Raw genomic sequence first — 13501 nt, 5'->3', positions numbered from 1 at the left:
TATAAAGAAAAAGTGGGGTGAAAGCTGGGAATAGGAGAAAAAGAGGGGAGAGACGTGAACCATGGCTGCCATTCTTTTTTTTATAGAAAGCTTTTATTTAATAAATATAAATTTCAAAAGTACAACTTATGGATTATAGTGGTTCTTCCTCCCATAACCACCCTCCTACCTGCAAACCATCCCATCTCCTACTCCCTCTCCCATCCCATTTTTCATTAAGATTCATTTTTAATTATATGCAGAAGATCAACTCTACAGTAACTAACGATTTCAACAGTTTGCACCCACACACACACACAAAGTATAACGTACTGTTTGAAGACTAGTTTTAATTCTCATAGTACAACACATTAAGAACAGAGATCCTACATGGGGAGTAAGTGCACAGTGACTCCTGTTGTAGATTTAACAATTGACACTCTTATTTATGATGTCGGTAATCACCCGAGGCTCTTGTCATGAGCTGCCAAGGCTACGGAAGCCTCTTGAGTTCCCCAACTCTGACATTATTTAGACAAGGCCATAATCAAAGTGAAGTTCTCTCCTCCCTTTAGAGAAAGGTACCTCCTTCTTTGATGTGGCTGCCATTCTTACTGCTCTGTGGCACTAGGAGTATGGGAGAAGAAGGTCATTAACCTGCTGGAAACTTCTTCCACAGCAGTGTTTAGGGATCTCCATGAAGGAAGCCGTGGCTCTTCCCATTTCTATTGTTGTCACACAAATACTTTCCTTAAATTTTTTAAAAATTTTATTCTGTGTAGCCTTGTTAGAGAAGAAATGGTGGCATCTATGAGTGGCTTGAACATTTCTACATGCCCACCCTGAGCTTCTTGATGGGGACGGCATTGAATAGGACATGTTTTCTGTCCTTGAGCCTAATGTCTAGAGGGGGAGATGTGTCAGTGAATCAATGCCTTCAGTGAAGAGACTTCATTACCTCTAGGCTTTCTTTGATGAGAAGTAGACATGGCCACTGTGAAACTGTTATGAGGTCCATAGTTAGTAGTGGTGACCCTCTCCTTCATTTTTTAGAAGTCTTCTTTATTTGAGGGTAAGGGCAGAGAGAGAGTACCCATCTGCTGGTTCACTCCCCAAATGCCCACAGTGCCTAGGGATGGGCTTGGCCTGGCCTATGAGTCTGGACCCAGGAACTCAGTCCAGGTCTCCCCTATGGAGAGCAGGGACTCAACCACTTGAGCTATTGCCGGCTGCCTCCCAGGGAGCATATTTACATGAAGCTGGAATTGGGAACAGAGTGGGCACTGGAACCCTGGCAGTCCTTTGTGGGAAGTGGATATCCCAAGTGATGTCTTAACTGCCGGGCCGAACACGCCACTGTGTGCCTTTTGTTAAGTCAGTAATAATAGCAATGATAGCATCTAGCATTTTTTGAATGCTTACTACATACCAGGTTCTGTTCTAAGGGCTTTATATTTTTAACTCCTTTAATCCTCACAGCTTTCGCTATGATCTAAATCTCTTATTGTCCTCATTTTATGTGTGATGAAAGGCCCAAAGAAGTTAAATGACATGAATTTGAAACTATGCAGCCTAGTTTGAGGGTCTGCTCTTACCTGCTTTCATCCAGTTTATACTGGGCCTGTGAGGCTTTAAGTATGAGGGACTGAGTACTTGAACAAGAGTATGCTTTGCATTACAGTGATCTCCAAAGCATATGAACATCAATGCTGAGCATAGCTTTTGGCAGCTGCTTAGTCTGTCCATAATATGGGAATTTAAAATGAGATACCTTTCTTGTATTTTTGAAACCATTTTATATATTACCATGATTGGTTTAGCACTCTTTCAGTACTCTTTCATGTTCCCTTGTATCCTTCTGGAATTCAGTGAAAATTTATTAACAGGTTTATTGCTTGTGTTGTAAGCAAATTCAAAATGGTATCTTGTGATGAAGTGCTCAAACTGGAGTTTGTGAATTACTGGGATAAGATCCTTGTTACATTAACTGCATATTTGAACTTCAGTTGTATTTCAGCATAGTTGTTCATTAAGAATAATTGGTTAAAGGAAGATTTATGCTTGCTTTGTTCAGTAAGAATGGGAGGAGATTGGAGAAGTAGATTGAAATAATCTAGAATAGTCCAGGAAGTAGCAAAGTGACCTTATTTTGCTGAGTTTATTTATGGTAGTAATGAAGCCAGTACAATTCAGCTCCTCTTGCCTTCCAGGAGGACATATATTAAAAGTCATAGTTAATCAGGATGGAGTCTTCCCTTTGCTAGACCTGGTGTGATAAGCAGTTCTTGCTGTTGGGTGGGCTGATCCAGGAGGCGTTGGATGTGGTAGTTACCAAAGCTTTGTTTATTTCCCTTTTTATTTACATTACTTTTGCACTTAAGAAAATAGAAAGGTTGTATTATTTTCAATTAAGAACTCTAAAATTTTATCCAATTTTCTCTTTTGCATGTACTTCAAACTTCGCAAGTGCTTTTTCTATATATGTTTGTTAGTTTTTTATAACATTTCTAGGAGATGGGTGGGTATTGATATCAGTTTCCTAGGGCTGCTATAACAAATCACCACAGGTGGGGCAAACGTGTCTGAGGGCACACAGCAGGTGAAGGGGAGCAGGGTGTGGAAAGTCCCATAGCAGGTCTATGCTTTCGCAGTCCTTGCAGGTTCAAAGATGGCCTCTAAACCATCCTGGCTGCGTGTGTCGTTCAGCATTATGATGAACTGGAAGCTCTGTATAGACTCCAGCTGTGATTTTAGATATAGCTGGTTCTATCAGGACCCTCCTAAAAGACAGCAAGTTTTAGTGAAGGCAACTATTATGGGATAGCAGGCTGACTATTGTGGAGTGGTGTTTGTTAGGCAGCTAAGGGAAGATGGCAATTAAGAGGAGAGGGATCCATTACTGTCCAAGGTTTCAATAGCCATGTCCCATGTTTACATGGATTTGTTACACAGTTGTGTTTAGAGATTCCTTTTCTTGTTAAGACTTTTTGTTTTGAGGTAACTGTAGAGTCACAAGAAGTTGTATGGAATAATATACAGAGATCCTATTTTTCCCTTTACCCAGTTTTTCCCAGTGGTAACATCTTACCCAGTTTTTCCCAATGGTAACATCTTATGAAACCCGTAGGTTACTACAGTCAGAATTTTGACATTGATGCAGCCGAGATACAGAACAGTTTTGTCATCAGGATTCCTTTTGTTTCCCTTTGATTGCTTCATATAGCTGGTCTCTGATCTCTGCTAGTCACTAATCTGTTGCGCATTTCTTTTCTTTTTTCTTTTTTAAGATTTACTTATTTGTTTGGAAGGCAGAATTACAGAGAGAGAAATAGAGCTTCCATCTGCTGGTTCATTCCCCAAATGGCTACAACGGCTGGGCTGGAACAGGTTGAGTCCAGGAGCCTGGAACTCTCTCTCTTTCCCATTCGGGTGGCAGGGGCCCAAGCACATGGGCCATCTTCCTCTGCTGTTCCTGGCACATGAACAAGGTGCTGTATTGGAACTGGCACAGCCATATTGGAACTGGCGCTCATATAGGATGCCAATGTTGCAAGCAGTGGCTTAACCTGCTGTGCCACAACACCCATTTCTATAGTTTTGTCCTTGGAAGAATGTTGTATAAGTGGAATCACACAGTAGTTAACTCTGGAGATTGGCTGTTTTCACTGAGCGTAATTTCCTGGAAAGTTATTGAAGTTGTTGCATGTATCAGTTTTTTTTATTATTATTTTTCATTCTTTAGTATTCCTTAGTATCCTTAGTATTTCTTGGTATGGGTATACTCATTGAAAGACATCTGGGTTATTTCTAGTTTCCATCTGTTAGGAATAAAACTGCCATTTATGTTTGTGTGCAGGATTTTGTGTGAATGTAAGTTTTTACTTCACTGGGGTGAATACTCAGCAGTGTCCCTGTTGGGCCGGATGGCGGTTTTAGAGATGCCTAGGTTTGTTTGTGAAATCTCTATTCTCTTCATTCATCTACATATGTATTCTCATGCAGTACCATACTGTCTAGATTACTATTACTTTGCATTGAGTTTTTTTTTTTTTTTCAAGATTTATTTATTTACTTGAAAGGCAGAGTTACAGAGAGGCAGAGGCAAAGGCAGAGAGTGAGTGAGCGAGAGAGAGACAGAGAAAGGTCTTCCATTCATTCGTTCACTTCTCAAATGGCCACAATAGTCGGAGCTGAGTGGATCTGGAGCCAGGAGCTTCTCTTAGGTCTCCCATGTGGCTGCAGGGGCCCAAGGACTTGGGCCATCTTCCACTGCTTTCCCAAGCCATAGCAGAGAGCTGGACAGAAGTGGAGCAGTCTGGACTCGAACCAGTGTCCATATGGGATGCCGGCACTGCATGCAGCAGCTTTACCTGCTCTGCCATGGCTTTACCTGCTATGCCACAGTGCTAGCCCCTTTATTAAGTTTTGATAATAGGAAGTGTGAGTCCTACTTTGTTCTTCTTTTTCAACATTGTTTTGTTTATTCTGAGTCTCTTGAAAAGTTCATATGAATTTTAGAGTCACTTTGTCAGTTTCTACCAAAAATGTTAGCTGGAGGTCTGACAGTCAGTGGTTTATAAAGTCAGTGAGTTATTCAGCTGTCCCCACAATTAACTTTAGAACATTTTCACCACCCCTAAAAGAAACCCAGTATCCATTACCAATGCCACCTCATTCTTCTCTCCTTCTCACTCTCTCTTGCCCTAGACAGCCACTAATTTACTTTCCTTTCTAGATTTGTCTACTCTGAAATTTTGTATTTATGGAGTCATACAATATGTGGTCTTTTGTGACTGACTTCCTTCACTTAGCACAATGTTTTCAGGGTTCATCCATGTGGTAGCAGGACTTAATTCCTTGGATGAGTAATGTTTTATTGGATGGCTATGCCAGATTTTAGGCATGTGTCAATTGATGGACAAATTGTTTCTGCTTCTTGGCTATTAAGAGTAGCACTGCTGTGAACATTCATGTAGAAGTTTTATGTAGATGTCTCTTTTTGCTTTTCTTGTTTATCAGGACTAGAATTGCTGGGTCATGCGGTTACAATGTTTAACCCTTTGAGGAACTGCCAGAGTTCTCTGCAGTAGCCATATGATTTTACATTTCCACCAGCAGTGTATGCAGGTCTCCATTTCTCCTTACAAATACCTGTTACTAACTGTCTGCTATTCATGTGGGAAACATGGATGAAACTCCTGATTCCTGGCTTCGGCCTGGCCCACCCCTGGCTGTTGTGGCAATCTGATGGGAGAACCAGCGGATTGATGATCTCTTTCTCTATCTCTCTCTCTATATATAACTCTTTCAAACAAATAAATAAATCTTTAAAAATTTTTATTTACTTGTTTTATTTGACAGGCAGATACATGCACACACACACACACACACACACACAGAGAGAGAAGAAGGGAGGGAGGGAGGGAGGGGGGGAGGGAGGAAGGAAGGAAGGAAGGAAGGAATGAAGGGAGAGTTAACCTCCTATCTGTTGGCTCATACTCCAGATGCCTGGGAGCTAAGAGCCCAATCCAGGTCTCCCACTTGAGTGACCCAATCCAGGTCTCCCACTTGAGTGACTGCTGAGTCATCACCTATCATCTGCTGCTTCCCAGGCTGTGCGTCAGCACGAAGCTGGGGTTGGAGTGGAGCCAGGACCCACACATAGGCACTCTAATACGGCATGCAGGCATCCCAGTGGGAGGCTTAACCACTGCACCAAATCCCCACCCTTACTGTCTTTTTGGTTAGAAGCATTCTAGAAAAATTGTCTTCCTATTGAGTGAGAGGTGGTTTCTCATTGTGATTTTGATTTGCATTTCTCTCATGGCAAATGACATCAGGCATTCTTTCTTGTATGTATTGGGCATTTGTACCTGATTTTACATCAGGTGATTTGCCTTTTGATTATTGGGTTTCAGTATTCTAAATAAAAGTCCTTTATGATAGATACAGTTTATAAAGCTTTTCTCCCACTTTGTTGATTCTTTTTTGAAATACAGTTTATTTTTAAATGTTTATCTTATATCAGCAACCTTGCTGAACTTACTTACTAGTTCTGTGAGACTAGAGGTAGACTTCTTTTTTAAGATTTATTTATTTATTTGAGAGGTAGATTTACAGACAGAGATGGAGAGGCAGAGAGAGAGAGAGGTCTTCCATCTTCTGGTTCGTTCCCCAGATGGCCGCAACGGCCAAGGCAGGGCCAGGCCGAAGCTTCTTCCAGGTCTCCCATGTGGGTGCAGGGGCCCAAGGAGTTGGGCCATCTTCGTTGCTTTTCCGGGCACATTAGCAGGGGGCTGGATCTGAAGCCTAGCAGCCAAGACTTGAACCGGTGCCCATATAGGGTGCCGGCATTGTAGGCAGAGGCTTAGCCAACTATGCCACAGCACCGTCCCCAAACTCAGTTTTTTAAACATATTTTTGAATTCTTTTTTTTAACACTTTGCTAAGTACTTTTGTGGCTATATTCCAGTGTTAGCCTGCAACTTTTTTTTGCCCTCTTCTGATTTCTGGGTGAGATTATGTGGAATTGGTGTTAATTCTTTAAACATTTGGTAGCAATCACTAATGAAACAGTCTGGATCAGGACATGTCTTTTTTGGAAGGTTTTAAATTATGAGTTGAGTTTACTTAATATGTCCTTACCAGGCTGATCAAAAGGTCAGTTTTAATTGTGCTTTTGAGGAACTGGACCATGGACACACAAAACTAGACTCCCTTGCTGCTGGGCCAGACTGGGAATTTCTGTTCCTCTCCAGGCTTCCATGGACATGCGTGGCTTTTGCTGACACTACTGGGTAGAAGTCCTGGTTCTCTCTAGACCTCATCACTCCTCTTGCCCCCACCCATGGGGGCGAGAAGTAGTGTCTCATTACGGCCAAATGGGAAAGACATCTGTGCTGTCCCAGTGGTCTCTACTAACATTTCTGAGCAGAGGACAAGATCTTAGGACTCCCTGGCCAGGAACTGTCGGGCCTTCTCTGATCTGTACAGGAGGAGGGGTGAGGACAGCTGGGAGGCAGGTGAGGAGACACCGTTGCAGCTTGAGGAAGGTGGGCATTTAGGCGCCTTACTTGGCCTTTGCCATTGTGGGAGGGGTGGGCCATGCTTTTTTCTGTGGTTTTTGGCTCGAATGCAGGTTAATTGCTTGTTATGCTGCTCTTTTCAGTCCTTTGGCTTGAGAACAGGGAGTTTTCATTTTTTGTCATCTTCTATTGGCATTTCTGCATTCTTGCTTTCCTCAACTATTTGTGAGACTGGAAACCACCCCTCATCCCCAGGAATCACTGGGGCCTCCTTCCATGGGTCCCGAGGTCCTTCCTTAGCCGGTCTGCTGCCTTGTCTACTTTTAGAGGCTTCTTAGGCTTGTTTTATATATGGCCAGGGACTTAGTTGGCCTTAGCCATATTATCTGCTTAATCTTGCTAGAAACAGAAGTTGGACTGAGGTTACTTTTCTGTGGAAGAAGACATAGGGTGTAAGTTGGCCAGTAAGGCACTGAAAAAGTTGGATTTTGGGTTGGTGACTTGGAAGTGACAGTTTAACTGTACCTTTGTTTCTTTCCTCTTCTTTTTTTTTTTTTTAATAGAAAGCTTTTATTTAATAAACATAAATTTCAAAAGTACAACTTATGGCTGGCGCCGCAGCTCAATAGGCTAGTCCTCCGCCTGCAGTGCCGGCATACCTGGTTCTAGTCCTGGTTGGGGCGCTGGATTCTGTCCTGGTTGCCCCTCTTCCAGTCCAGCTCTCTGTTGTGGCCCAGGAGTGCAGTGGAGGATAGGCCAAGTCCTTGGGCCCTGCGCATGCATGGGAGACCAGGAAAGGTACCTGGCTCCTGGCTTCGGATCAGCACAGTGCGCTGGCCGCAGTGGCCATTGGGCGGATGGGGGCGGGGGTGAACCAACGGAAAAGGAAGCCCTTTCTCTCTGTCTCTCTCTCTCATTGTCTACTCTGTCCAAAAAAAAAAATTACAACTTATGGATTATAGCAGTTCTTCCTCCCTCCAATAACCACCCTCCTATCCACAAACCATCCCATCTCCTACTCCCTCTCCCATCCCATTTTTCATTAAGATTCATTTTTAATTATATGCAGAAGATCAACTCTACAGTAAGTAACGATCTCAACAGTTTGCACCCACACAGACACACAAAGTATAACGTACTGTTTGAAGACTAGTTTTAATTCTCATAGTACAACACATTAAGAACAGAGATCCTACATGGGGAGTAAGTGCACAGTGACTCCTGTTGTAGATTTAACAATTGACACTCTTGTTTATGGTGTCAGGAATCACCCGGGGCTCTTGTCATGAGCTGCCAAGGCTATGGAAGCCTCTTGAGTTCCCCAACTCTGACATTATTTAGACAAGGCCATAATCAAAGTGAAGTTCTCTCCTCCCTTTAGAGAAAGGTACCTCCTTCTTTGACGGCCCGTTCTTTAAGCTGGGATCTCACTTGTCTTTCATTTCGGTCATTTTTTTGCCACAGTGTCTTGGTTTTCCATGCCTGAGAAACTCTCATGGGCTTTTTAGCCAGATCCAAATGCCTTAAGGGCTGATTCTGAGGTCAGAGTGCTGTTTAGGGCATTTGAGATTCTATGAGTCTGCTGTGTATCCTGCTTGCCATGTTGGATTGTTCTCTCCTTTCTAATTCTGTCAATTATTATTAGCAGATACTGGTCTTATTTATGTGATCCCTTTGACACTTAGTCCTATCTTTATGATCAATTATGAACTTAGACTGATTACTTTAACTAGTAAGATGGCATTGGTACCTGCCAACTTAACAGGATTTGGAGTCCCATGGCACGTTTCTAGCTTTACCCTTAGAGGTAAGTCCGAGTGAGCGTGGGCTGAACTGTACATTTCCTTCCTCTCTTATTCCCACTCTTATTTTTAACAAGCATCAATTTTCAGTTGAATTTAAACACCCAAGAATAATTGTGTGTTAATTGAAGAGTTCAGCCAATGTTATTAAATAGAAAAAGAAAATACTAAAAAGAATAAAATAGTATGCTATTCCTTGACAGTCAGGACAAGGGCTGATCAAGTCATTGTTTCTCATAGTGTCAGTTTCACTTCTACAGGTTTCCTTTTAGGCATTCATTTAGTTGTCATAGATCAGGGAGAACATTTGATATTTGTCCCTTTGGGACTGGCTTATTTCACTCAGCATGATGTTTTCCAACTTCCTCCATTTTGTTGCAAATGACCAGATTTCATTTTTTTTTCTTAACCACTGTGTAATATTCTATAGAGTGCATATTCCATAATTTGTTTATGCAGTCTTCTGTTGATGGGCATTTAGGTTGATTCCCTATCTTAGCTATTTTGAAATGAGCTGCAATGAAGCTGCAGATAGCTCTTTTATTTGCCAATTTAATTTCCCTTGGGTAAATTCTGAGGAGTGGATGGATGGGTCGTGTGGTAGGGCTATATTCAGGTTTCTGAGGAATCGCCATACTGTCTTCCATTGTGGCTTTACCAGTTTGCATTCCCAGCAAAAGTCGATTAGTGTGCCTTTTCCCCCACATCCTCACCAGCATCTGTTGTTAGTTGATTTCTGTATGTAAGCCATTCTAACCGGGGTGAGGTGAAACCTCATTGTGGTAATGATTTGCATTTCCCTAATGGCTAGTGGTCCTGAACATTTTTTCATGTGTCTGTTCACTGTTTGGATTTCCTTTTTTGAAAAATGTCTATTTAGGTCCTTGGACCATCTCTTAAATGGTTTTTTTGTTTTGTTGTTGTGGAGTTTCTTGATCTTTTGTAGATTCTGGCTATTAATCCTTTATCAGTTGCATAATTTGCAAATATTTTCTCCCATTCTGTCACTGTACCTTTGTTTCTCCAGAGAGGACTCAAACTGTGCAATAGAACCACACCTTCTTTAGCTTTAAATCTCTTAAAGGTCTGACAATCCAGTGAAGTAATTTATTTCTGCATTTAGGTATAAATGCATAATAAAACCAAATTCAGGTTTAGTTTGTGGTAGAGAAAACTTGTCTTAGTGAAAAATTAGTTTCATGGGGAAGGATAGTTCAGTTTTTTTCTTGTAGTTGTCAGAGATCCTAGAGGTATTGATCCTTAGCCAACAGAAGGAAAAAAGGCACTGTGCATAATGGGTGGAATGTATGTAAGAAAAACTTGTGAAAGCCTGAAATGTACTGAATGGATTTGGGGGGTCTTCAGTGGAAAACTGAGTGTTGTCTGGAGCACTTTTCATGGGTATCTGATTCTGGGGGTCTGCAGCTTCCATTGCTTTTAGGATTCTGTTGGAATGAAGAGCAATGGATTTCTTTTCATTACTCCTCAGTTCCTAAATACGTGTCTGCTCTGGAACATTTTATTAGTTGCTTAATTAATGAATTAATTAACATCCTAATCATATTCATTTTATATTTGCATGAGAGACACTAAGTTATTCTTTTGTTTGTTTGTTGTAGTTATCCTTTAGCAGCTCGAATTCCGAGGAGGCCTCACTGGGCTTGGATGCCAGTGGTACTATTTACTATCACTGTGATTGGGCCAAGGAATTTTGTTTTTAAACATGAGCCTATTTACACACTGTGAATAAAGAATGCAGTGCTATTTTCTTTCCAAGTATATTTCAAGTAACATACTAATCACAGCACCTCATGCATTCTAAGAAATCTGTTTTGTTATTGTTGTTATTATTATTAGAATGCTATAAGCAATGATTTTTCCATCCTGAGGCTTAATCTCTTAATCTGTAAAATGTAATTAATAAATAAAATGAGGTGATTTTTCACTTAGTTGTTAAGTCATGTTTAACTGGCAATAATTGGAAAGAATGAAATGAAGTAGCTGACAATCATTACTCTCGGAGGGAAGGATATTTTTAATATGCAGTGACCTTGCTGCTCTGAGAAAGGAAATGGAGAGTTTGACCTGGTAAGCCATTGTTAGAACAGCAGCCTGGTAATTCAGTTCAGTGAACACTGATTGCCCAACTCTTGCCTGCCTGGCTTTGTACTAGGGAGAAGCATTAGGGCTGGTAGTGTAGCTTAACAGGGGTAAGAGAATTATCATCAATTGCGGTGAACCAATTTGGAGAGTGGATTTGGGTAGATGGAAGGGTTCTAGCTGCTAAGCACCTGGCAGATTTGGACATGTTCTTCAGGGAACAGGAACCAGAAAGCGCTGGATTTTGCTTAATTGAGAAATAACCCTTTTCAGTTTCAAGGGCAGTTTTTGGGTGAGCAAAGTGAGAAGAGGGAGGAACTGGAAGGATGTCTGTTATGTAAATTGAGATCCCCACTGTGTACAGGTGTTTTACTTATGGGCTTTTTTGTAGGGGTAGGGGAAAATGGTGCTGATGGGTGGGAGTCCTGTTTTGGTGAATTGGTTTAGTTAGAAGAGGCCAGAATTTAAGTTCCCCAGAATTTAGCAGTACTCCAAGGGAAGACCTTGGTCTACTGTGCCCTGTGTAATTGGAGGGGGGACTTGGGTTCAAGCCCAGGACATTCTTGGCTATTGTTACATTAGAATAATGAATACAAGCCTCCATGCCCTGTGAGCCATAGGGAGTTTATATGTAGATACCTGTATTTATAACTAGCATCCATTTTGATGAGAGGAAATTACTCTAAACAAAAATAACAGCCTGCCCATTGCAAATATATCTTAGAGTTTTATGGAAAACAAAACAATCCCTGTAATTTGGCATTAAAGTCAGGATGTAGGAAGCAGGGAGGGTGTGATCAGGTCTGCTTGCTTTCTTTAGGGTCTTTGGGTTCCTCTAGCCATCTTTGAACTTTGAATATCCCACATGTCCCTTTCCCATTCCTGCTGAGGTTGGGATCTAGGCTCAGATTTTGCTCTTGCTGTTCATATTCTGGCTATGGATATTACTGTGAGGAAGAAGCAGCTCCAGCAACCTAGCCTGTGTTAGATTTCACTTCCCCCTCTCCCTGTAGACTGTAGGGGTGGGACTCCCCGTGGGCTGTGACCGCATTCTGGCATTCCCATCCTAAACACAATGACCAGCACAGTTCCCTGGCCGTGGTTGCTTGTATATGAAACCAGTCAGAACTTGAATGTGGGTTCATTGTAACCTGTGTGCACAGTGAACTATCCGCTGAGCCCTGTACGTTATCCCCAAAGTCTGCTTTCTCTTGTTTTTCTCCTGTTTCTCCTACTCACAGGCTGAAGGACGGAGTTGGGACTCTTCTGGGAAGCTGGCAACAAAGGATGAGATGTGTTTTCCAGGGAAAAATTAGCTGTGATACTTCTGAACCCATGGGCAATTAACGCGGCAGTTTCTAGCTACTGAACGTAATTTCTGAAAGCAGGATTGTAAACGCTTTGGGTAAGTCTGTGTAATAGTTTCCAGGCTTGAGGTTTTTAGCTTTGTGTATCTGGACATGAAGCTTTTTGAATTGATCCTAGTTGCTCCTATTTATATTGTGTTCTGACCTGTTCTGTGCTTGCTCCATAACCTTTAGTTAAAAAATAAGCATGTATTTCTGTTAGAAGTATTGAGGGTACTTCAGAAACTTCATGGAAAATGGCATTAAAAGATAAGTTTATTTGATGCAAAATATTTTGAAATTCATGCAGTAGAAGAGTCTTCGGTGGGCGCTGCGGCTCACTAGGCTAATCCTCCACTTGTGGTGCTGGTATTCCAGGTTCTAGTCCCAGTTGGGGCACCGGTTCTGTCCCGGTTACTCCTCTTCCAGTCCAGCTCTCTGCTGTGGCCCGGGAGGGCAGTGGAGGATGGTCCAAGTGCTTGGGCCCTACACCCGCATGGGAGACCAGGAGGAAGCACCTGGCTCCTGGCTTCGGATCGGTGCAGCGCGCCAGCCATAGCGGCCATTTGGGGGATGAACCAACGGAAAAAGGAAGACCTTTCTCTCTGTCTCTCTCTCTCACTGTCTAACTCTGCCTGTCCAAAAAAAAAAAAAAAAAAAAGTCTTCGAAAAACTCATGGGAAATGTGTATAATGAAAAACCTGGGGCTGGCACGGTGGCAAAGTGGGTTAAAGCACTGGCCTGAGGTGCTGGCATCCCATATGGGTGCTGGCTGCTCCACTTTGATCCAGCTCTCTGCTATGGCCTGGGAAAGCAGTAGAAGATGGCCCAAGTCCTTGGGCTCATGCACCTGCATGGGAGACCGGGAAGAGACTCCTGGCTTCGGTTCGGCGCAGTTCCAGCTATTGTGGCCAATTGGGGAGTGAACCATCAGATGGAAGACCTCTCTCTCTGCCTTTCCTCTCTCTTTGTAGAACTTGACTTTCAAATAAATAAATAAATCTCTAAAAAAATAATGAAAAAGCTGCATGGATTTTAGAATTTCTTTTGCATCCAAGCACTTTATTTTTTAATTATATTTTTCATGAATTTTTTGAAGTACCCTGTATAATTTTTCCATTGTTAGAAAATAAAATGGTACATTTCAGTCAAGGAACAAGATCCAGCATTTCCCTGTTACAAATTAGGTAACGTTTTGTTTGGAATCCAGAATACTAAATGGACAGTTTTGTACAGTTCAGCCCTTAGC

At 42.0% G+C, this 13501-nt stretch overlaps 1 protein-coding gene across 10 annotated transcripts in view; it reads left to right on the top strand.

Annotated features, from left to right (window-relative positions):
* LCLAT1 (lysocardiolipin acyltransferase 1) overlaps positions 1 to 13501 on the top strand; it is a 206142-nt gene that overhangs the window by 21702 nt on the left and 170939 nt on the right. For 8 of the 10 annotated variants that reach the window (XM_070069730.1, XM_008254571.4, XM_070069725.1 and 5 more), the window contains exon 2: positions 12148 to 12311. The exons of the other annotated variants lie outside the window; for them this stretch is intronic. The gene's annotated coding sequence lies outside the window, so the exon portion shown is untranslated. The remainder of the gene's footprint in view (positions 1 to 12147; positions 12312 to 13501) is intronic. 10 annotated transcript variants of the gene reach the window in all.

This window comes from Oryctolagus cuniculus, chromosome 2, assembly GCF_964237555.1.
Source record: "Oryctolagus cuniculus chromosome 2, mOryCun1.1, whole genome shotgun sequence".
Taxonomy (NCBI): Eukaryota; Metazoa; Chordata; class Mammalia; order Lagomorpha; family Leporidae; genus Oryctolagus; species Oryctolagus cuniculus.
The sequence above is the reverse complement of the archived record's forward strand: the minus strand, read 5'-3'. Positions and strand labels throughout refer to the sequence as shown.